Source organism: Alligator mississippiensis, chromosome 3, assembly GCF_030867095.1.
Source record: "Alligator mississippiensis isolate rAllMis1 chromosome 3, rAllMis1, whole genome shotgun sequence".
NCBI lineage: Eukaryota > Metazoa > Chordata > Crocodylia > Alligatoridae > Alligator > Alligator mississippiensis.
Genome location: NC_081826.1, coordinates 13,147,400 through 13,170,854, shown reverse-complemented (window position 1 = coordinate 13,170,854; position 23,455 = coordinate 13,147,400). Strand labels below are relative to the sequence as shown.

Sequence of the window (23,455 nt, the reverse complement as noted above, 5' to 3'; positions counted from 1 at the left end):
GTGTGGGTGCAGGGGTGTGTATAAAGGACATCAAGTTTCAGGGCACTAGTAAATAAGTGGCATAGAATATGTCTTTTCTTCTTTTATCCTTTCATTTAAACAACATACAACTTTTCCATCTGGGGGACACCTATATGCTGAATTACAGTGTCTTTGGGAAAGCTCTGAAACGGGAACTTTTCTGGGTTTCTCTCTTTGCCAGGATTCATCCTCAGGGGTATCAGATCTGGCCCATCTTCATCAAGGGAGACTTTTTGATCAGCATCACTTCGTTCCGAGGAGTGAAGATCTCATTTGCACAGAGCTATTTGTGACATGAAATTTGGCATTTTATCATGGCTGTGGCTGTGGAAGTATGCTGCAAGGGTGCTAACTCTTTGGAAAAAGTGAACAGATAAACCATTGTGGGTTCAACACATCAGGACCCACAACTTCAGTGGCTGGCCTAAAAAGAAGGGTGGTCAAATTATTTTTAAAATGGGACTTGGGGTTTGGATGGAAAATCAAGACAGGACCAGGGTTCAACTGGGTGAAATCTAGAGTTTTCTTGACTGAAGAACTCCAGCCCAGAGAGGCAGAAATCTAACAAGATCATTTATTTCCAAGACTTGTACCATCCTAGGCCAAATTCTAGAAAATGGGTTCCTCAGAAACGTGCAATGTAGAGCCTTCATATGCTTGCTTTCACCCCAGAGTCAAAATCATAGTGTTCAGTTGCCATCCAGAGAGTCAAATCCCAAGTCCTATCTATGTGGTAAGGAGTCTGGCTTTGGCCCGTCTCTACTGGAAGACCTTTGTGGTGTTGGGGGCTGTGACTTCAAGGCTGAGCTCCTCAGACAGCCAGTCCAAGGGAGGTGCTACATAGCTTATTATGCACAGCCAATTGGAACCAGGCGTGGAATAAAGAGTTTTCTTGCAAGACCTATGCAAATGAAGAAGCAGTAGTCTGAACCCCTAACCCTGGGCTAATCGTGTAAGGAAAGACGCTTTGTTCCCACTAATGAACAGTACCTCTCACAAGTAGTCCCATGAATGTCAATGGAACTACTCAAGTCAGTAAGTACCTACCAATGTGACTACACAATTCACGGTCTAGATTTTCGGAGGAAGATGATTGGGTGGCTATGGCAGTGGCCTGGGACTCAGATGACCTGGATTCAACTCCCCACTTCATCACAGACTTTCTGTGAGACCTCAGTTAAGCCACTTAGTGTCTCTGTGGCTCAGTTTTCCATGTCTAAAACAGAGATGACTGCACATCCCAGTCTCGTCATGATGATAGATGCATTAAATATCACAAGGTGATGGGGCCATGAATAGAATTACCCACATACCCCATTTTCCCAAATAGAGATAACTCCTATCTATCTTCTGGATGTGTCAGCGTGAGAATTAACAGCCGAGTTGACTTGCATAGCTGTTGGTGAAAGGTGCGCTAGAAGTCCACCTTATTGCATTCCTCTCTTTGCTGCCATGGCAAGTAGCGATGAGAACATGCAGCCTGGACGGTGACATGCCTGAGATTTAACGCAGCTGTTCCCTTGCAAGCACGCAGTAAAATCCTGGAAGCTTAAACTGTGTCCTACAGGCAGCCGAGAAGAAGAAACATTCTCTCTATTATTTTTACTCTTTTGGGTTATTATTGTATTATTAAAAATAAAACGGTGCTGCAGGGTGTTCAAACAATGTGGAGCCTGAGAATGTGCATGTGGCAGATAACGCCATGAGGAGGAGAATATATATAATAACATCAACTTTGTTCATTAACCTTGGAGAAAATGCTGATTACAATATTAGGAACAGCTGAAGGATATACAATACCTTCTGTCAGAGGATAAAAGCTTGCATAGCCCCAGCTGGAACTGGGCTGTGAAAGCACAAACTGGAAGGAATAGACAGGGAGGGAGGAAGAGAAGCAATGCCCTTATGGTAACTGTTTTAATTTTAATTTGGAAAAGTAAATATTATTAAGTTTTCCACCTGGAAGAAGAAACTACACCCAGCAGCACTGGTTTTTTGGTTCCCCTGTGGCTTAAATGGGCCCCCAATCAGGATGCTTTGTGTTTAGGTAGGGTCAACTTGTCCCCAGGAGTGAATGACTGTTCAGATGTGGAGGGAGTAAAACAGGGATGACAAACTCTTCTGGCCCCGTGGACTGGATGAATGGCATGGGCTTAATCCACAGGCAAGATCAGACCCATGGCCCCTTACCCATATGCCTGATCTAGCATACGCTGCACCTGCCCCGTGGACAGCACCACCCAGGACTGGGTGGTGCACATCCTGGGCACTGCACACAAGGTTGGTCTGGTGTACTATGGGTGGGTCAATGGAACAGGACTACAGGCTGGATTTGGGGGCTCTGTGAGCAAGATCTGGCCTGCACGCCATATGTTTGACATCCCGGCCATAAAAGAATCACTGTTATTGTCCATGCCAGCTACTGGGCCTGCACCTCCCTCTCTGCCCCCACCAGGAGAAAGTCACGAGTAACAGGGTGATCCCCTCCCTCTTTGCAGTGTGCTGGCCAGGAGAAGTGCAGCAGCATGGATGTTGTATGGCCTAGCAGCAAGTGCCTACCCCCTGGAGCAGGGAGGAAATTGTGGGTTCCTTGATCTGCTGTGGGCATGATGCTCCTCGTGCCAGTGTGGCACAAGCCTGACTGTCTTCTGACACAAGTCACACAGTCTCACGTGGTCACCGGAGGGTGGGGAAGGCTGAAGAATTACCTGGTGTGACTTGACAAAGAGATCCAGGGTTTGAGAACAGGAAAGCTGGCTGGGGAGAAAGCTGAAAGTTCACACCCAGGTCCCTGTCGGTTTGGAGATTTCTTATAAATGTGGAAGCTGTTTTGAGATACGTGATTTTCAGTGCGAAGTGGATAATTCAGGGAATTGCCAGAGACATGAGAGTGGCCTGGTGCCTGTTATTGGGGTCACACCGATGTGGTTGCACTGGAATCCTGACTTACACGTTCGTTAGTGAAATCTGAATCGTGCTCGGCATTTTGACTTCCAGGTCTCCAAGATCAATACCTTGTTACTGACTGAAGCTGTCATCCCTCTCAGGGTCCTTGTACATCAGCCTTTCCCTGCTGCACAGTGTAGTCCTTTTCACTGAGCTCTGGATTGACTTACTTTGAGAGGCGTCTTTTTATTTGACTGAGAAGAGCCAGGCATGTTCAGGGCACTACATAAATAGACTGAGGATGTCATAAGCCATCCTGCCCATGGCAGGGGGTCGGACTTGATGATCTGCTCAGGTCCCTTCTGACCCTACCAACTATGGGTAATAGGGTGATCCCCTCCCTCTTTGCAGTGTGCTGGCCAGGAGAAGTGCAGTGAAGCCTGTGACCACAGTAATACCCCAATTTAGCATGCCTTCAGCAAAGGGCCCTGTAGCCTCCCAGAATGCAGGAAAGAGAAATAGGGATATCTGGTTTGTTAGTCACTGAGCTATAGCACCTCTATTAGTTGCTGTGCTATACCCAGAGGTCACTTGGTTTGGACATAAACCCTTTGGCCAATTCATCATCTGCTAAAGAGTCATTTCCAAGGGTACACACATACTAAATCACAGCAGAATTGGATCCTGATAATTAGTAAGTTCCTAAGGTGCTGAACTATGCCCTGCACAACATCTATCAAGCCCACTGACGCTTGTGAAACATTTGCAAAATGTTTGCAAAATTGCCTCCTGTTTTGGTGATGAGTGCAGGTAAGAGTTCAAAGCAGAAATCTTTGAGTGATTCTTTTACACCCTCATAATCACATAATTCTTATATAATAAGCACTCTGAATGTTTGTAATAAGAAAGTGTGCATTAAGTATTTATCTGTACAATTCCCTCATGAACAGCTGAGTGCATATAATTTGCACTTGGAACTCATGTAATATATTTTTTCATCATTAGAGAAGTCACACACCCTTTCTTCACCGTGTCTGGTATGGCAAGCAAAGCACCTCCAGAAGTGGAAAATAGCTAACTACTGTCAATCGCGATAGCTAACTCACAGATAATTAGCCACCATTACCAGTCCCCTCAAAATGGCAAATTAAGCAAATATCACCATGCAACATGAATTTGGAGGGGACTGAGCTTATGATATAGGCAATGGTTTGATGTGAGAGACACTCAGAGGAGGCAGTAGCCTGAGAGCTGGCTCTGGAGACCAAACCAGAGAGCTAAGAGCTGGGCAAAAGCCATGCCCTGTTGCTAGCAGATGGACCACAGGGCTAGAACTTATATGGGCAAGGACCTTCTCACCTTCCATATTCCTGGCCTACTGCTCCTACTGCTCCTAAGGACTTAATTAGGAACTGTTACCTCAATTTTGGTTTGCAATTATTGAGGCAAATGTACATAGGGCAACTGCACCAGTTATTCATGGCAGCCCTAGTGAAGCATTTATAGCGCATGGGTGTTCTTGGGAGCCCCTGATGGCTGTCATCGCAGGAGCCTGTAGTTCTAACAGCTTTTGCCCTCCACCTCACACCATGCTCCCAAACGTCTTGGGGACTGATGTAGCAGTGAGACCCCAAATGGGGTTGGTGTCAGTAATTAATGACAAGCTTGTGATCTCAATCCTGGTGGATAGGTGTTAGTCATGCCACTAAAGTCGCAGGAGAACCGGACTCCGTTCTCAACCTCATTCAGAAGGTTATTGTGCGACCAGCCTGGGGTATGTGTGTGTGTGCATGTTTGTCTGTGCTGTATATCTTTCTGTGAACTGTCACCTGTCTCTCCTCTATTTGCAATGAACAGGGAAGCCCAGACTAAGAACGGTTGGGATTTGTTCAGGTAACCTGAAACAAAGCCGGGCAGACTTGTCCGGACAGTGGCACAGCTCCAGGATCAACACCGCCTGTATTGTTCAGGTTTGCAGTGTTACCAGGGCTGCTCCAGGCCATTTAGAAGAGCCCATTTTAAAGGTTAGGGTGAAGGTGAGTTTTGGCTTTTACACCTAAGCGAATGGGAACGTTGTGAGTTGGTGCTCAGGGTGCGAGGGGTTGATCGCAGCAGGGTTTGTTTGTGTTTTCACAGTGTAGAACAGGTGTCGGCAAGCCCACAAGGACCCCAGGGTGTCACAGCTACAGCAAGCCGTCGGTTGCTGGCCCCTCACCTGATAGGGAGAATCCCCAGCATCGCCTGCTCAGGAGCTGCACGCACAACATGTGGCATGTGAGCTAAGTTGTTGCATTGCCACCTAGTGACCAAAATGGTTTTAGTAAGAAAAGTGCAGTCGCATTTGAGAGGGATGCTCAGGTAGGAGCTCGGGGGATCTGGCTGCTTCATTCCCCGAGGGTCCTGTGCGCCCCTCCACATCCCCACCCCCGGCTCCCTGGGGGCCCCAGCCCATTCCTGTCTATCTCAGGATCTCCATGCAGCCCTCCCTCTCTCTCTCCTGCTAGAGGCTCTGCATCCTCATTGCCCTCTCTCCCCATGCCAGGGTATACGGTTCCCTGCATTCAAAGTCATATTTGCTACAGGTTTCCCTTTCCCCAGGATAGAGGGTGTGTATGCCCACACCCCCTCTATTTGATCCCCAATCCTTCTCTCCCTAAGCTGGGGCCGTGTGTATCCCGTGATGTATAGCTGTGTGACCCTTGTTTCCCTAATGACTGTCCATGTCTTCCTGACTGCTTTCAGGCCCCCTGTTGTTCTGCATACAGATGCTAGTGCGTTACAAATTGCAGGGCCAGAATCAACAAAGGACCATTTAAGATATATCAGGGACAGCTGCTCCCAGAAACTGAGAAGATGGATGTGGGAATGGGGCTGGGTGATTTGTGATGGTAATGAATTACCTATAATGGGCTGTCTGAGTTTGCAGGCTCCACTTAACCCCCCACCCCTCTCTCCCTGTCTCATCAGAAGCCACATCTTCCTTCCTTTCTTTGTGTCTGGTGTATATTTTATGATAGGCATCAACATTTTAAACTGCTCTTTTAAACATCCACTCTTTCAGGGATTTCCTTCAACACCTTCCTCTCTGTGTTCTTGTTCCAGGGACATGTCCTCCATCCTTCCCTCATCCTGCAGCGGTTTGGTGAAAAGAAGCTGCTGGGCTGTTTGTTAAGGTAAAAGTAAGTGTGGCTTCCCTTTTGTAAGGAAAGGAGACCCCTACAACAGGGGAACCATTCGACTTCTCCTTAATGAGAAGCCCACAGAGGGAAGCAGCAGGAAAGACGGTCTGATAATAAAGTCCATGGCCGGGAACTCTGCATTGTAGACAGGCAGCCTGCCATGTTCCCATGGGCCTACCAACAAAGCACATAAACCAGTACTTGAAATAGGTGAGCAGTCTGTGTGAGGTCGGTGGACTGTTCTCGTACATCTGCACTTTAATAGATCAGGGCTGCAGCCTGTACTTCATTTACCCCCTCTGTAAAACCTGTGCTGTGTTGGTGATGCTATTTTGAGGTGGGCCAGGAGAAAGCAGACCAAGAGGAGAGGTATAATCTGCTTCCCTACTACATCTGCTGTATTGTCACCTCTGTGAGGGCATCTGTGTAACCTCTGAAATGGATTCTGTGTGTATGTAGGGTGCCCTGACTGGAGAAAAGTTTCCTTCAAACAGAGAAGAGAAGCTCGGACCTATAAAGGGGATTGCGCGGCTGAGAATCCTCAACCCCCACCAGAGGCTTGGAGCAGAGCACATCGGTGCCGCACCAGCAATCGCTCAAGGTGGCTTTTACTTCTCAGATTCTCTGCGCAGCTTCTGAAAGAAGAAGGGTAGGCCAGGAACTACGCAGGTGTTGAGTCACCAGCACATGGTAAGTCGTGGTGACTTGATGGATCCCTCCACTACCCTGCCCCTGCAGTGTTAGCCTAGGAGTAAAGACTTCTCTGTGACCTTCCCCTCTTGTACAGAAAGATACAGGACAATTTTGCTGAGACAAGGGTTCCCCGTGATTTTCGCCAGAGATTTGCAGCTCCAGGTCTGTTTCTGCTCTTCCACTGCTTACCACTCACTGGGCGCATCTGCATGTGTCAATTTGAGGCACATTAGCCATTTTTATGGTGCATTAAAGGTGCAGGTCTACACGTCTGAGCCCTTTATCTGCCTTAAAATGGCAAATTTAGCCTACTTGCGCCTGTTTGATACCTGTAAAAACAGGTATTAAATTTAGGCGCAAATAGCTAAAGCCCTTTAACACGTGTAGACGTGCTAAGGCACATTAACGCTGTGTATATCAACTGACTTGGGACTAACTTTAGTCTCTAGCTGGTCTGCACACTGCATTAATATGCATTAGCACATGCATGTGTAGACGCACGCTTAAATTGCCTTAATATGTATTAGACAAATGCGCATTAAGTTTAGGCGTGCATAAAAGCACATATAGACATGCCCACTGAGGCTGAATGCATGACGCTTGTGGTTTCAGCTCATAAGAAAGGTAGGTGAAAGTGGCTTGGAAAACCTTGCCACTGGCACTATATTTAAGCCAAACCTTTTCTGAAGTTTAACTTCTGGTTTTCAGTCAGGGCACAACATGGAGCTCCAAAAAAATCTTACATGTGAGCACTGTGTCCTACACACGTAAAAGTTTTAAGAGGTGCAGATAAATATGCAACTGCCCAGGCACTCCCTCAGAATAGAGTTCAAACTCCACGTTCTTTCAAAATGTACCAATTTCACGACCATAATGAACTCAGTTCTACAAGAATCCCAACATTTGGCAATTGGGAGCATCACGGGACTATTTTTCTCTTGTGATGTGCCCTTGCCGATTAGTTACCTGGCCATGTGACAAGACACCTGGCAGATGACTTGTTCCTGCATTTTGGATCCTCAGCTGCATAGTTTCCATTTGTCCAAAGAAGGTAAGACTGGAAGAACCTCCTGTCTCACCATGGGGAGGGGTGGGGTGTCAGGGCTGCAGTCTCGCATTGACATAGGATTTGGGGGCCTTAACAATTGTTTTTTTTTCAAAATTTGTGCCTGATGATTGGGATCAGGTCTATTGATTGTACAGTAGAACAGAGGCCAGGGAGCCAAGAGCAGAGAACCAAGGACAAGGTTCAGTATGTAGCACCAAAGAAACATTGGGCTCTGATTTAACGTAACGTGTTCTTTTTAATCGGTAGAGCACACGAGCACAAAAATACAATGGCTGGGTAGCTACCAAGCTGGTATGCATCTCCTAATTCCTTAGACAGGATGCTCAAGACTTCCTCACACAGCATTTTGCTGATCCATTGTGCCAAAAAAGAGAAAATTCAGTACATCACATTCATATTGTTAGAACGAATGTAAGGAAATCCCCATGCTATCGTGATTTGCCCGTTACACGTCTTGCTCTGCTGTGAAAAAAGGAACATTTACATTTTTGGAAGAAAGTTGGGACTGTTTGTTTTGCATAATCTGTATGCACGTATTGGACATTTTTATTTAACAAATAATAATTCAGTGTGAAATGCCTCTTTCAGGGCGGGGCACTCAAAAGAGTGGTTTCATTGTTAGAGACACAGATCCCCTGGGGCAAATATTTTTTTAGCTTCAATCTTCTCTGTGCTTCTAAATAGAGATGATGAGTCAGAGACTTTAAGATCAGAAGAAGCCATTATCATCATGTGGACTGACCTCCTGCATAACACAGGCCATTGAATTTCACTCAATAATTCTTTTATCAAGTCCATCACTTCTGTTCGAGGATTTCTTTTAGAAAAAACACCTGGTCCTGATTTTTATTAGCACATACCTATCTCACAGTGCTGCTGTGAGGCTTAAGAAATGTTTGCAAAAGGCTCAGAGAGCCGCTGATGGAAAGCACTGGGGGGAGAGCGCAAACAAACAGAAGAAAAATGGTGGGCTCTTAGGAATTCACTCTCTACTTTCATGTGGGTTTTACTTCACAGTCATTGCTCTTAATTTGACCTGTTCCAAAGGTCCAGTAAACTCACACCCAAACATAACAGGATGCAATACGATAGCACTCAAATGTTTATACTTAGCATTTATTTAATGTCAAATGCCAGTCAGTTATGCCAGAATAAATCCAGAACAATGGCACTAAAGCACTGGATTGGAGCGGATATAATTAAGGGGAAAATTTAAGACATAGTCAGCATTACCAAGTCCACTGAAACCCAGTTATTTCAAAGCTTGCTTGGCCTTTTTGGCCCGCAATATCAGTGCCTCATCATTCACTAGCAAAATCAAACTGCTTCACATCATCATCTCTCGGGTGGAGTGTGATTGAACCAGGGGGAGATGGTTTGGGTGTGCAGGGGGCGCATCGACACATGAAATTAATTTGACGCAATAAACTCCAGCACAGTTCTCACTAGAGTTTATTGCTCCCAGGCACAGTGTTTACACATGTGCCCAGGACCACAGCATGTTGAGCTGGGTTGGAGCAGCCCCAGCTGGCAATGGGTCCAGGCGGGGGTCAGCATGCCAACTTGGGGCTGCTCTGCCCTGGCTCAACGTGCTGCTGAGGGGCTGGCTGGGGCATGAGGGTGCTACAGCCCTGCGCTGCAATGCCCTTGTAACGCCCCAGTCACTGTCTACACATGCATTGTGGCAGAGTAAATAAGGCTGCTCTAGCATAGTACTTGTGTTGGGCAGTACTGTCCTATGGCAGAGTTAATTAATTTACTGTAGCCTAATAGCACCGCTCATGTAGATGGTGACGCTTTACTGAGGAGCTAATTTGACAACTCTGAAGTAAGTGTCTTGTGTAGATGCACCCAGGGTAAAGGAATATAAGATGGATAAAGAGAAATATTGCTAACAGAGGTTCTGTTTAAGAAAGAGCAATGGCTCTATATAGCCTCACGGTATTGCAAAGGGATGTGCTATGGAATGAGTACATTTCCAGTAAGAGTACACATGGACTAAGCATTTGGAAATGTAAGTGCCAGTGCTATTAAATGACAGGGAATCACCCTGTTCCATCCTTGGTCAGAGGGGTCTTTCTGGAAAGAGCATAATGCAATTAGATTGCTTACATCAGTGACTGCCTCTGTTAGCTCAAGCTCCCAAGCATTACAGAAAGACCTCTGGTAAAATGCAGGCTCTGGCTCTGGTGCAAGATGCACAGGTGTAAGCCTGTTGTGCCCCCGTAAGTCCAGGGGCCCCCCAAGTGACCCCAGGACCCCCGCTGAGCCCCGGCCTGCCCGTAGGTAAGCAGGGGTCTGTGCTGGGTGGGATGTAGCCTAGCTCAGCTGTGGGGAGGCAGCTGAGTGGAGCTGAGGAGGGTCACACCTCCCTGCCCCCAGCTCCTGCTTTGTCCAGCCCCCCAAGCAGCCACACAACTGGAGCCTCGCAAACAGGACGTGCAAACAGGCCTCCACCAGATGAAGCCCATGGTTCTGGGCTCCACGCAGACAGAGCCTCTGGCTCTTGGCTGCGGGGGCTGCCTGGCACGTTTCCAGGCTCATGTGACTGGGAGCATGACCACCTCCCCTTGCAAGGTTTGCTCCACTTTGGAGTCTCTGGGGCACCAGTTAGAGGAGCTCCAGGCCGCAGTCCAGAGACTGTGTGCCATCAGGGATGGTGAGCGGGAGATAGACTCCTACTGCCAGGCCTTTCACCCCCTGGAGGTGGAGGGTAGACCAAGTTCATCTTCCAGGACAAGGGAGGACTTGGGGATCTCCCATACTGTCCAGCCAGGGGGTTGGACCAAGGTGATCAAGGGCCCCAAGGCCCACTGCACCAAGGTCCCCACCCCTCTGGGGCTTTGCAGCTGGTACAAACCTCTTGCAGCTCCAGCAGAGCCTGCAGAGATGCCAGCTCCTGCAGGCAAGGGAGGATCACCCATCCCTACTCTCCCTAAGATGAAACACAGAGTGGTCATCATGGGAGACTCCCTCCTGAGGGGGCTTGAGGGGGCAATCTGCCACCCTGACCCCTTAGCCTGGACAGTCTGCTACTTCCTGGGGGCTCACATCCAGGACACAGTGGAGAGGATCCCAAAGATTATCCTGCCCTCCAACCACTACCCTATGCTCCTTATCCATGTGGGCACGAACGACATGGCTCAGAGCAATCCCAGCCAGATCATGAGAGACTACAGGGCTCTGGGAGCAGGGTTTATGGGGTTAGAGGCACAGGTGGTCTTTTCCTCGCTCCTCCCAGTTGTGGGTCATGGGCTGAGGAGGGAGTAATGGTTCGAGGTAGTTATAAATTAGAATTAGTATGCAGATCCTAGATGTAAAAATCGCATGGTGGATAGGGGAGAGTTTGCTAAAACTACAAAGCTAATTTCTCCTTTTTTTCCGATGGATGAAGATGAGCCAGTTTGTACCTCTTCCCTCTCTGAGTCCTGGTATTTGATCCGTAAGCAATTTTCAAGTTAAATAGGTCTTTTGATTCTTATATGCAAACTGCACAGCAGTAACAGCTGAAGGAAGCCCTTGAAACCAGATTGATAAGGAGATAACACACCAATTATCCTCATATAAGCTACCAAATGGCAGGCAGTAGTTCCTCTTGTGTTTTAGACATGCATGGAGGAACTGAGCTAGGGCCAGAAGCTGAAAATATTGTGTCGTGGTGGGAATTAGGCAGCTGATTGATACATAAGCGGGGATCGTTTCAGATCAGGAAATGAGCAAACTCATTGTGTAGTGAATGCAGTGAGGTTTTCTAACTAAACCGGTCCAATGATGACTTTGCTTTGAGTAAAAGAAAACAAATAAAGGAATGAACCCAATGCACTAAAACAGTAATGTTCGACTATTTCAGTGCTCTTAAACAAGGGTGGTAATGCAAGCATATGAGCTGCTGGAGGACAGGTTAGAGAAGTGCTTGAGCTACAGCTGGGAGACCCCTGGCACAGCTTGATGAGGGGTTGGGATAGTACAAAGATGACCCTGATGCTCCACAGGCTGCAAAGTTCATGCTGGAGCTTTGAGTGTCTCCATATAGCTAACTGAGCTGGCTCCATGAAAAATGGGAGCCTTCTGAAAGCTGCACTTACTTAAAAGTATCGTAAAGCAGGATTAAAAAATAAGAAAAATAATTTATTTTAAATTCACCAATTCGAATTATGTTGGTAAGTCAAATGTCTCAACAATCTGTGGGGGAGTTTGCTGAGCCATGCCTCTTTTCCCCTACCGTGCACTTTCTGTCTGCAGGTGGGAGTACGAGTGGCCAAGAAAGGTGTCCATAGCTTCCAGCCATGGTGATTTTCTCTGTAAGGAGGATGCTCATCCTCCCAAGCCTGTATGGCCTAGGCTAGAGTCTCGGCCTCGTATGAAGAGACTCGGTTTCTACTCTTGGCCCTGCTACTGGTCTTCAGCATGACCATGGGCAAGTCACCCCCCTTCTCTGCCTCACAGTTTTCCCAGCTATAAAAAATGAAGATAACTACAGTGACCTCCTTTGTAAAATGCTTTCAGCTATTGAAGAAAGGTCATAGGTCATCCTGAGGCCCTGGGGCTAGCATGGTTAAGGTATGCAAGATACACAGTGCCAACAAGACTGGGCTGATATGACCAGCTCTCCATCTGGTCATCTTTTACCCACCCCCAACTAAAATGACCAGGCATCCATTTATGGCTGGTTGGGTGGAGGCAGCTTGTGGTTTATGTTCAGACCCACTAACCATTTAACTTCTTTTAATGTAAAGAAAATTGATTTTACTATGAAAAGTTGAAAAATGTCCTTTAAAAAATGAACTGTTTTGGCATTATATGCAGGAGAGCGACATGAGGCCACTGTAGTCAGCATACTTCGAATTCACCTTCTGAAATACCATGCCTTAGAACTCAGACGGATTCAGTAGACCCACATGTTCCTGACCATCTCCCAAAATGCCTGTGTTATATGCGTCTATATTTGCAGCACTAACACAAAGAGAGGGTTTTCTTTCCCTAGGAAGTACGTTATACATAAATTATTGGACACAAATTTGTTAGATTGTTTAGGTGCTGCCAAAGTTTGATTTTTCCATGAATTTACGGTTCAAAAAGAAGTCGTCCATCTCCATTGCCCAAGTCAGACTCCAGTGGCTACAGAACCGTTTCCACTTACAGGAATGTTTCACGGCAGAGCTTTCATGGAAGAGTCCTGCCCCTCCAGGACCCCACAGATGCTTTCTCTATGAGGGAGAGCACCGTCTGACCCAGTGTTTGCAGGCTCATATTTGTCCCCACCTTTAACAACTTTACATCTACAGACTCCACCATTTCATTTGGCAGCAGTCTCCCCAGGCCTCTGATCCTGCAATTATGAATTAATTATTTACTGTGTACTTGTGACACATTGCTTTACTTCACACCAGCACAGCATGGCTTTTTTTTTCCAGTTCAGCCCCTAGTCATATTATTTGTGGTAATCTGCTGGTTTATGGAGTATACTATCCCTTTGGCAAAGCAGTTTGACTTTTCTGGAAACGTTTCAACCCCTCTCAGTAATCTGCACCCAAAGAGGTCATTACAAATAACCTCGTGTTAATTTACATTTGAACTTCATCGTATCATATCTTTCTTTCAGGAAGCTTCCCCAAATGTTATACAAGTCTATATACTCATGTGAGCAGTTGGACCATCTCTGAGACAGAGCCACCTATGCATGGTACAGAAAGAAGCAGCCATGAAACAGTGCATAGCAATGCTGTACAATTTAGCATACGAAGTGAAGACCACAGCATGAATTAGAAATAAGAGGGTGAATTTGAGGAACTGTAGGAAGAATCTATTTGCTCAAGTCAAAATTTGAGCAGGACAACTTGTTTTGATGCTTGATTTTTTTTCTTTAGAAGAGTTGGACCTTCCCCAATTGATTCTAAGTGGGCAGACCACTTTCTACATAACAAGGATTCTTGGATCAAGTGTTGATACCCACCTGCCCATGACTCACTTCTCAAGGGATCTCATCCTCAGTGGCCGCATCTAAATGAGAGGCTGACTGCTCAGTAGCCCAAGACTACTGTGCAGTAGCATTGCATGGCAGAAACTGTGACACGATGCTACTGCGCAGTAGTCTTGAACTACTGCGCAGTCAGCATCACCAAAAAATCATTTGTCGGCACTACTGTGCAGTAACAACTGCACAGTCAGCGTCTCGTGTAGACATGGCCAGTTCCTTCTACGTACAAAATACCCAATGACTTCAGTACAGGTCAGTCCTTTTTGAGGATCGGGTTATTCTTACATTAATTTACCTAATCTGATGAGAAAATAAAAAGAAACGAAGGCTGAGGGGCAGCCTTCTCTGAAGTTATTCCTATTGCATTTGTATATGAGGAAATGCTTAAGTCTTTCTTTCACAGGTGGCTGGCAGAGTGGAAACGTTTTTTGTCAAATGTTGTGTACCTCTGACTATATGCATTCCTCTAAAGCAAAAGAAAATTCTGTGAAGGCTTCACAGCACAATAGGAAGGACGGATGCTTTGGAAGGGACAAGCTCCAGATGAAGCCAAAATCTTGTGGATGTCACGCTACCCAGTGCGGTTCATTCCGGTCTGAGCCTACTGGATTTCCCAGTAGCATATGGCTATTCTCAAACACTGGAGTTGCCTTCTGCTGTGTTTGTCTTATTCACAGGGACCAAGAAGCATACAGACAGCATGACCACCTGCTATGGTGGTCTTGTTTCTACTCTTTGACATCGTATTTTCCTCCTCTGCTTCAGAAAAGTAGGTTCCTGCTGGTGCTGAAATGAAAAGAAGCAAAAAAGCTACCCTGTAAACTAGGGAAAGAGCGTTGGTTGTTTTAAAGCCATCTGTTTGGTGCTTGGGAGGTGTTTCCTGTTTTTAGTGTATTGCAAGAATTTCCCGCAGTAGTAGATAATTAGCTGCAGCTCCATCCATGACACCACAGTTCACTCTTCACTGATATAATTACCCCATGCCTCTGACATTTTAGCTATTGCTATTAACCTTGCATTGTGAAACGTCCTCTAATGTGTTGTCTGAGTGAAAGCAATTTTATCTTTCCAGATAGAATTTGCAATGGTACTCTTGAAAATTTTCTCATGTTAATCCTCAGGTTATGATCTCTCTTCCATACATATTACATTTCCAGATGGAGCTGAACAGAAGTTCCTCTTGCTGTCAGCCCTCACGTGTGAAGACTTTGACAGGTTTGGGGGTTTTTTTCCCTAAAAGCAGAGGGAGCCCTTATTTCCTTGAGCATTGAGAAAATTCATTAAGCAGATGATGGGCATATCTACAAGTGCACGTTTACTCTGCAGTAACCAAAATTACGGCGCAGTACGGGCACACATCTACATGTGCACGCCCGTACTGATATGGTGACTTATGCTGACTTGAGCATAAATTTGATACCTGCATCATGCACATATCAAATTTATGCCCAATTAGTTACTGTGCAGTAACGCACAAGTAGAGGCCTTACTGAGCAGTAACACTGTGTGTGTGGACTGACACGGGACTAAATTTAGTCCCGTGTCAGTCCACACAAAAGTGTTAATGTGCTTTAATGCCTGAACGTGTAGACTCTGGCTTATTCCTGCTTACTCCACAATAACTTAGGGCATATGTAGGGCATACGAAACAGGGGCCCTAAATTGAAGCAGTGGGTTTTAAAAAACACTGCTTCATTTTAGGGCTGATTAAACCCCTGTGTCATGCACACACCCTGCTGACTTATCTACCTCTCCGGCAGGGAGGGGTAGGCAAGTTGCTGGCGGGTGGAGCAGTCCCTGGGCTGCGGAGGGGGGCTGGTGCTTCCCTCTGCGGCAGCAGTGGCCCCCCCAGGTGGCACCCCCCTTCAGGCACCCGGCTTGGGCGGTCCTGGGGGGCACTGCAGCTGCGGAGGGAAGCACTAGGCCCCCACGAAGCTCAGGCAGGCAGGCTCCAGGGTTGTGGGGGGCGGGAAGGATCAGGCTCGCCACTTTTCTTGGGCTGAGCTGCTTTCTTGGGCTGCTGCCAAGCTGCCTGCATGGGCTTCCTGCAAAGCCACGGAGCTGCACCAGTGCTCCTCGAAGGAGTTTTAGTTTGCTGCACCCCAAGTCATTTAAAGTGCATTACACCACCGAATTTCCTACAGTGGCTGGAATTAATGTGCAATATGCCACCAAGGCATGCAAACACTGACACCATTAAAGCAATGCAAAAGCATTTAGCCTGCTTTAAAGTGTCATGCACTCATGCCTCTCATTTTGTCTACACACGGTCTTACAGCACAGTAAATTCAAGCTGGTGTAAATGTACGTGTAGACGTGCCCAGTGGTATCTAAAGGGCAGGGAAACTGCTTTCTATATATTTAAAGAGTCCAGAATATGGATGTTGAAGGGACCAGAGTGCTAAAAGAGTCTCAAAAGATGAGGTATATACAGGATCCCATGTCATCCTGCCCACGGATCACACTCCACGACCGTCATCTTCATGATAGCAAAAGCGAATTCACAAAGGAGGCTTGTAGCACACTGTCACGTTCTAGGACCCCCAAAATGAAGGCCCAGGCTCTTGATTTACTTGGTGCAAGATTTATCCATGAAGTTGTAAAAGTTCTTCGGTTGACTGACAAAAGAATTGATTAGGTCCAATCCATGTGTATTTCTCTGAGACAGGGTTCAAAAGGGAGATTTAAAGAATGATGGATGCTGCAGGAAGAACCCTAGACTAAACATCCAACCTCCTGCTGAAGCTAAAATATGCTGTTATTTCACTTAACAAAAGCTAATTGGGAGTTTCCTGTCAACACTTTTTTGATCAAATCTGCATCGTCTGCAAAATGGAAATTTTCTGCAGGAAAAAGTCGGTTTTGACAAAAGGTTTCCATTGGGGAAACTGAAATGAAATAATTACCCTTAGGTTGGATTGGCATGAATCAATATATTCGGCTTGGTCAAAGAAAACCAAGACATTTAGTTCCAGGTCAGTTTGATATTAGCCTGATATTATCTGAACTGCCATTGTGGTTCATAGGCAGCTGTACTTTGGATGTCACCTACCCCATTCTCCTTTACCAGTTGTTTCCTACATGTACTGCTTCTTTCATGATGCCCCATAGGGTGCCTAGAAGACACACGATGTTTGAGGGGAAAGGGTGTTAAGTTCTGGTCCTTTATCCCAGGACACACAGTTTGGCTGGAGAAACTAGTCTGCAGAGGAGAATGAGGCACAAGGCACTGTAGCAGCTCGGGTGGATGCAGTTGGGTGCTCAAGCAAAACAAAATGAAATGTCAGCCTTTTTTAAATGGAAAGTCCTGAACAATTGTCATTCCCCAAAAAGCCTGATTGTCAATTTGTCATTTGATTTGAGACACATCAAAACATGGAACAGATATTCTGATTCCCGAACAACTGTAATAATAATAATAGTACAGGAAGTGTCAGGATGGGAGAAAAGTGGATTATACTAAGTGCACATGTACTTGGGAGGAGTGTGGGGATGCAACCTGCACCCAAACCAGAGCTCAGGGCCATCATCTGCCTCTTTTCTTCTCAAAAACAAATCTGAACGCTCTCTGACTTCCACTGAATAAAGCTAGTGAAAGTACATATTATTCCAGCTCTCCATTTCTTACTAATATCCAGCCTGATTCAGGAAGGAGTTGATTATTTTCTTGTAAGGGCTGAAAACATGTGAATAAGTGTGTGTGTGGCGGAGGGGGGGGGAGGGAGAGGTGCAAACATTATTTGCTTAGTGTAAAAATCCTTAACATTGTAAAATATGCCCATTTTTCAATGTATTTTTACCATAATATTAAATCAGATTTTTTTTCATTCCATTTTAGAATTGAAATGTTAAAGCATATGAGAATTAGCCAACATACAGCTTTACAGAAAACCACATTTCCTTATAGGAACCACAGTTTTTGGTAAATGCAACATTTAGGAAATGATATAGATCATATTAGTAGATATATTTAGATGATATAAAAAGGGCAATTTTCCTGCCATTTCCCAGTTGGTCTAATACAAGGTATCATTTTGGAACCAAGAGTTCTAGGTTTGTTTTTTTTTTGTAGATAATATTAGTAACATTTGGAGAGAAAAGTCACAAAACCCAGAAGGTTTTAAACTCTGGGGAATGGCAATGACTTCTAAACTTCCCACCAAATCAGATCTTCATTTTTTTACTAGCTCTTTGATTGCTGAGTGCCTAAGCGTGTGTTGATAGAAATTATATCACTTAATATTAGATCTCTTTTCCTGCTTCAGCATGAGAGGACTTAGGATTTCCAAAAGGGTGTGGGAGATGTGACTGGCCTTGCAGGGGGGGCTGCAGCCATCCTCCACACGGTGCGGGCAGATCACACCATGACAGCAGCTGCCAGGAGCTCTTTTGCATCCCTGAAGCAGGTATGACTCCCTCTTTTCACCTCTTCTGCTCCAGTCTGAGCATCTGCCTCCCCTCTAGTGCTCAGTGGCACCTCTCCTCTTCACTTCCGTTTTCCAGCAGCTGTCCAGGCGAGGCCTCTGGGTATAGGACGTGGGACCTGCCCACTGCTGGGAGTAGGGGGAGCCCAGGAACCACCCCTGCCCTGCTCCATTCGACTGCGTGGCATGCCAGGCTCAGACAGCAGTGGCAGTGGGTGGGTGACGGTGCTACTGCACCCCCCTGGACATGCCCCTGCTCTTTAGAGTCTTAAATGGAAGATATCCTAATTTATAGGATTGTTAACACTATCAACAGATGATTGAAAGGCCCTCCATTTGTGACTTAAAATATCTGTCATATTCTCAGGGCTAGTCGGCAGCTATTTTATTACCTGGATTCAGCTTTGTTTTCTCCTGCTGCGTTTAGGACATGGCTTAGATCAGTTTTATTCTTCCAAATGTGAAAGTTATCCAAAGTGTAACTAAGATCACTTATAAATAGAGGATAATATCAGTAAGATTTTCAAAATCTCTGTCTCAGCTCAATGGTCATTCTAGTAAAGTCCAATCTTAGACAGTACAGTGCATCTTTTAGTCTGTATAACACAGGTCCTTTTAACCTTTACTGCATACATCCTTGCAACACTTCTTTGTGGTTCAGAAGTAGCATTTACTCCATTTTACCAGTGCAGAACTGAAGCACAGACAAACTAAATGTCATGTCTATGGTAACAAAGGAAACCTGAAGTAGAGCCCCTGACTTGGACATGGTTCCTGGCTAGAGCCCAACCACAGGGTCATTGTTTCTCTCTAGGTCCATGAAAAATCTCTCTTTGCCTCAGGAGAGCAGAGATAGGTGGGCATCAATCACTTTTGAAAATGATTGTACCTGGGGAGGGTTTGAGCACAAGAGAACCACTGAACTCACCAGACACTGGACATACTAGATACGTCGCTTCCCTTTAATAACAGATAGTGGGTTGTCAAGACTGAATCACACCAGCATTTCTCTCATTTCTCTAGCTTATTTGCTAGTTGATGTGGAGGGAAAGTTAATTCAAGTGAAAAGTGCTACAGCTTTCGGTCTGATTCTATTTGACATCTGCAAGCCTAATATGAATCACAAAGGCACCTTTACTTACACAGCAGAACACATTTCTCATCTTCCCCAGGAAGACCCATTTTTCATTTGTGCTTATGAATATTGTTTTGACACAGCATAGTGACACAATCACATAACGATAACAGAATAACATATAGTATTGAGGGAACCTGTTTCTTCCAGTCATCCCAAACCAATCAACCACTTTGATATCCACTTGCTACCTAGTAGAGGAAGAGGGTGGATAGAGCCCCTTCATCAGGGGTGAATGCAAAGGGGGTAAGATGGCAGGGTGATACCACCTCCTTTGGCTGTGTCACACATGAGCTCTTGTCTAGCCAGAACCCATGTTTTCTCATGGCTCTAGAGCCCAACATTCATCCTGTCCTTTCCCCTGCTTCCATATGTATCAGGGGAGGGAGAGGGAGGATGGGCAAACAGCAGCAACATTCTCCTTATGGGCTCTGGAGCTACTTGGAAAGCAGGGGCTTTGGCCATGGCCCACCTCAATCAGCTGGTGAGCTCAGCACTCACTGCTCATCTGGACCCCTGGTGCTGATCAGGCAGTGAGTGCAGAGAGCTCACTGTGCATGCACAACACAGCCAGAGTGTGGGGGGCTGCAGCTCTGTGGCCCATTTCTACTGCTCTTCTTCCTTCCTGCTCACCCTGTGACTGCACAACCCACCTATACCTGGTTCCACGTGAGCTTTCCATAGGGCACTTAGGGGCTAGATGTGCTCTTACTTAGATCAGTGTATGTCAAGTCCAAAGGGTGTATGATGTCTAGCTGTGTGACCTGCTCTGCACTGACTAGTGCATCTATCACCATATTCTTTAGTAGCCGAAGTTCCTTCTGAAAGAAGCAGCAATATGGCCCGGTAGACATCCTCATAAAGAAAAGTGAGGAAGATACTGAGGTTAGCAAGATAAATGCCTTTGGCAGTCACCCATGTTGGCACCAAAGAGACCACAGCAAACATCACTTCTCAAGGGAACTTCAGGGGTCTGGAAGGCAGCTGAAGGAGAGGAATATCTAGATGAGCATCTTGCAAATCCTTCATGTTCCTTGATTGAGAGAGGAGAGTTGGCAGATAGGTAGATGACACTCGTGGTTACATTTGGTTGTTAAGTAAAGTTAAAGGAAGATATTTGGGGTTTTGTTCTTGGAGCAGTGCCAGGAAGGAGGCCTTATGCCCTCATGCTGCCAGATATTCTGACCTAAAAATTAGCATGTGTGTAGGTATCAGGGATTAAGATCTGATTCCATTTCCCTTATGCAAACAAAAAGGTCACCAACCAGTGTATACTTGGAGCTTGATGAAGGAACAATGTTCTCAAGTTCAACATAATTGTTGGTGTCCCCAAGAGCATTCTATTTAAAGTGGAAAGCGCTAACAGAAGACAAGAATTATTCAAGGGCAAACTGCCCAAAAATTCACAATTCACAAAGCATTAAAAAGTTATCTTGGGTACAAGCATCCTTGTAAAAAGGAAATGTGATAAAACGAAAGCAAACGAAACATTGGAGGAAAGACTGGGGATGGAAAGGACAATGAATCTGAGTTATAAAATGAACATGTAAGTGACTGATAAGGAAAAGCAAAGAAGTAAGTGAAAAAAGAGTGATCAATATGGCTAAACACAATAAAAAAGACTTTTTTTAACAATTAGAAATAAAAATGAATGTAGGGTCAGGATAAGAGTCAGCTGCAATTAGCAAACAATAACGTTCTAATTAGTAATAGGCAGAAATGTTCAATGGATGTCTCTTTTCTGCATTCAGGTGGCAGCCAAAGGATGTGTCCACTCTAAACAATACTGGGGTGATGGAATAGTAAGTGAACCATCTTGCCTAAGTGAAGAGCTGAGGCAGTACCTGTTCAAGTTATGCATTTTCATATCAACAGGTCTGGATAGCGCACCTGCAAGAATTGGCTGAGGCGCGTGCTGAGCCACTAATGTTCATTTCAACAAAACTCGGGAAGCCGGGATATTCCAAATGGCTGAAGAATTGATAATACGCTTGCAAAGGTAAAAAGGATGGCTCAGGGAGCCATACACCAGTTATTCCAATGTTGATGCAGAGCTAAATAATGGAATGGGTAATTTGAGGTTCCATTAATAAAGGATTAGAAGTTAAATATATAGCCACTGCTAGTCAACATACGTTCATGTGAGGTTGATCTTGTCAAACAACCCTGTTTTCTTCTTTGATGAGATTATGGGTGTGGCCAGTAAAGGCAGCTGTGTTAGCACAGTAAAACCTGAGGTTTCTGAGGCATTTGGCTTAGTGCAGCCTGACATTTTGATAAAATGCCTTGCATTATAGGGAACTAACAGGGCACATGTTAGAAGGATTAGAAACAGATTCACTGACAGACCTCAAACGTAGTTGTTAGTGGACTGACATCGGGGAGTGATGGCCATTTCTAGCAAAATCCCCAAGGGATTGATTTTGGGTACAACACGATTTAATAATTTTATCAGTCATGTCCACAATGATATAAAAGCTTTGCTGGTACAGTTTGTAGGGAACACAATGATGGTGGGGTAGTAAACAATGAGAAGAGTTGGGTATTGTTACAGAGTAACCTCAATCACCCGGTTAAATCATCACTAATCAACAAAATACACTGTAATATAGCCAAGAGATTAAGAGCCATGCACCTGGGAACAAGGAATGCAGGCTGTGTCTACTGGGTGGGAGACTTTCTGTCTCAGAAATCAGTGACTTAGAACAGTATTTATACCATGGTAGGCAGCCCTTCAAAAGCTCTCCGTGCAAGGCTGTGGTGACAATAATGAGATTAAAAGGGGAAGCAGGGAAGTTGTTTTTGCCCCTGCACATCAGTCAGAACACTACTACCATTCTGCATCCAGTTCTGGTGCTCACACTTAAAAAAAAGGGGGAATATTGGAGATTGTTCAAAGGAGGTCTATGAAAATAATCTGGGGACTAGAAAATCAGCCTTACAAGGAGAGACTTAAGGAGCTTCACCAATCCAGGTTATTAGAAAGAAAGCTGAGAGTTGATGCATTTGCATGAAAGCTTCTCTGATAACGGGGAGCTTTTCAGCCTTATTGACAAAGGCGTAACAAGGTCCTTTGGCTAGACATTGAAATTAATGGAAGGCAGTCTTGAAATAAGATTTCAATTTCCTAGAACAATGAAACTTTGGAAGAGTTTATTACAAGAGGTGATGAATTTGCAATTACTTATAGGCAAAATATCTACTAAAAGCAGTAGTATAATCCAGCTTCTGTGTATTGAGGGCTTGCGTCGGAAGGTCTTGATGGTTTTTCTGGCAGGTGGCTCTAATGATTCTTAGGCACGTCTACATGGTGCATTACGTTGCGGTAGTGTTGCACTATGTTGCCGTGGCATCATGGCACGGTGACATAGCAATCACATAGATCTACATGTGACCAGCAGCTACTTCGCCATAGTGGCATGCTTCTCCAGTATAGTGCATAGCTACAGCCAAGTAGCAGCTAAAAATAACAATGTGCCATGCTTACAGCACAGCGCGGGCAGTTACGGCACTGTTCTTTAGTGCTTCCAAAAGGCAATGTTGTTACTATGCCATGCATTAGTATTTCCTTTTGGAAGTACTAATGCATGGCTCAGTAGCAACATTGCCGAAGGGCATCATGTAGCCATGCCCCTTCTGTTCTCCTTTAAGCTGGTGAATCTAGAAAAAATTAGGGCTGTGCGAAATGGCTATGTTTTGACTCAGTTTCAGATTTGGCCATTTTGGAGGGACAGTGATTCGTTTTGGTGTTTTGGATCACGGTTCTGTTTCGATTCGGCCAAATCTGTTTCGAAGTTTCAACGCTGTTTTGGTGATTCAGCCGTAGGCTATAATGGGAAATCACTAAAACACCTATAACTTTGTCATTTCTTGCCTTATTTAGATGAAAATTGTAAGGGTGGTAGTCCCTTCTGAGGGCATGATGTCTGCCAAGTGTCAAGGAGATAGGTATAGGAGTTTCTGTGAAACTGTACCTCAAACTGTTCAAAGCAAAACTCATGTCACTTGCCGGCAGCGGCAGCATGCTGTCATCCTGTGCACAGATCTGGGGGCCTGCACCCCCCAGGAGGG

The 23,455-nt window shown here is 45.4% G+C and overlaps 1 long non-coding RNA gene across 1 annotated transcript in view; it reads left to right on the top strand.

The window, feature by feature from the left end:
- Positions 1 to 10,178: 10,178 nt before the first annotated feature.
- Positions 10,179 to 23,455, top strand: part of LOC132249214 (uncharacterized) — a 47,060-nt gene continuing 33,783 nt past the window's right edge. The window contains exons 1-2 of the long non-coding RNA XR_009460611.1: positions 10,179 to 18,231; positions 21,260 to 21,383. This is a non-coding gene — a long non-coding RNA (uncharacterized LOC132249214). The remainder of the gene's footprint in view (positions 18,232 to 21,259; positions 21,384 to 23,455) is intronic.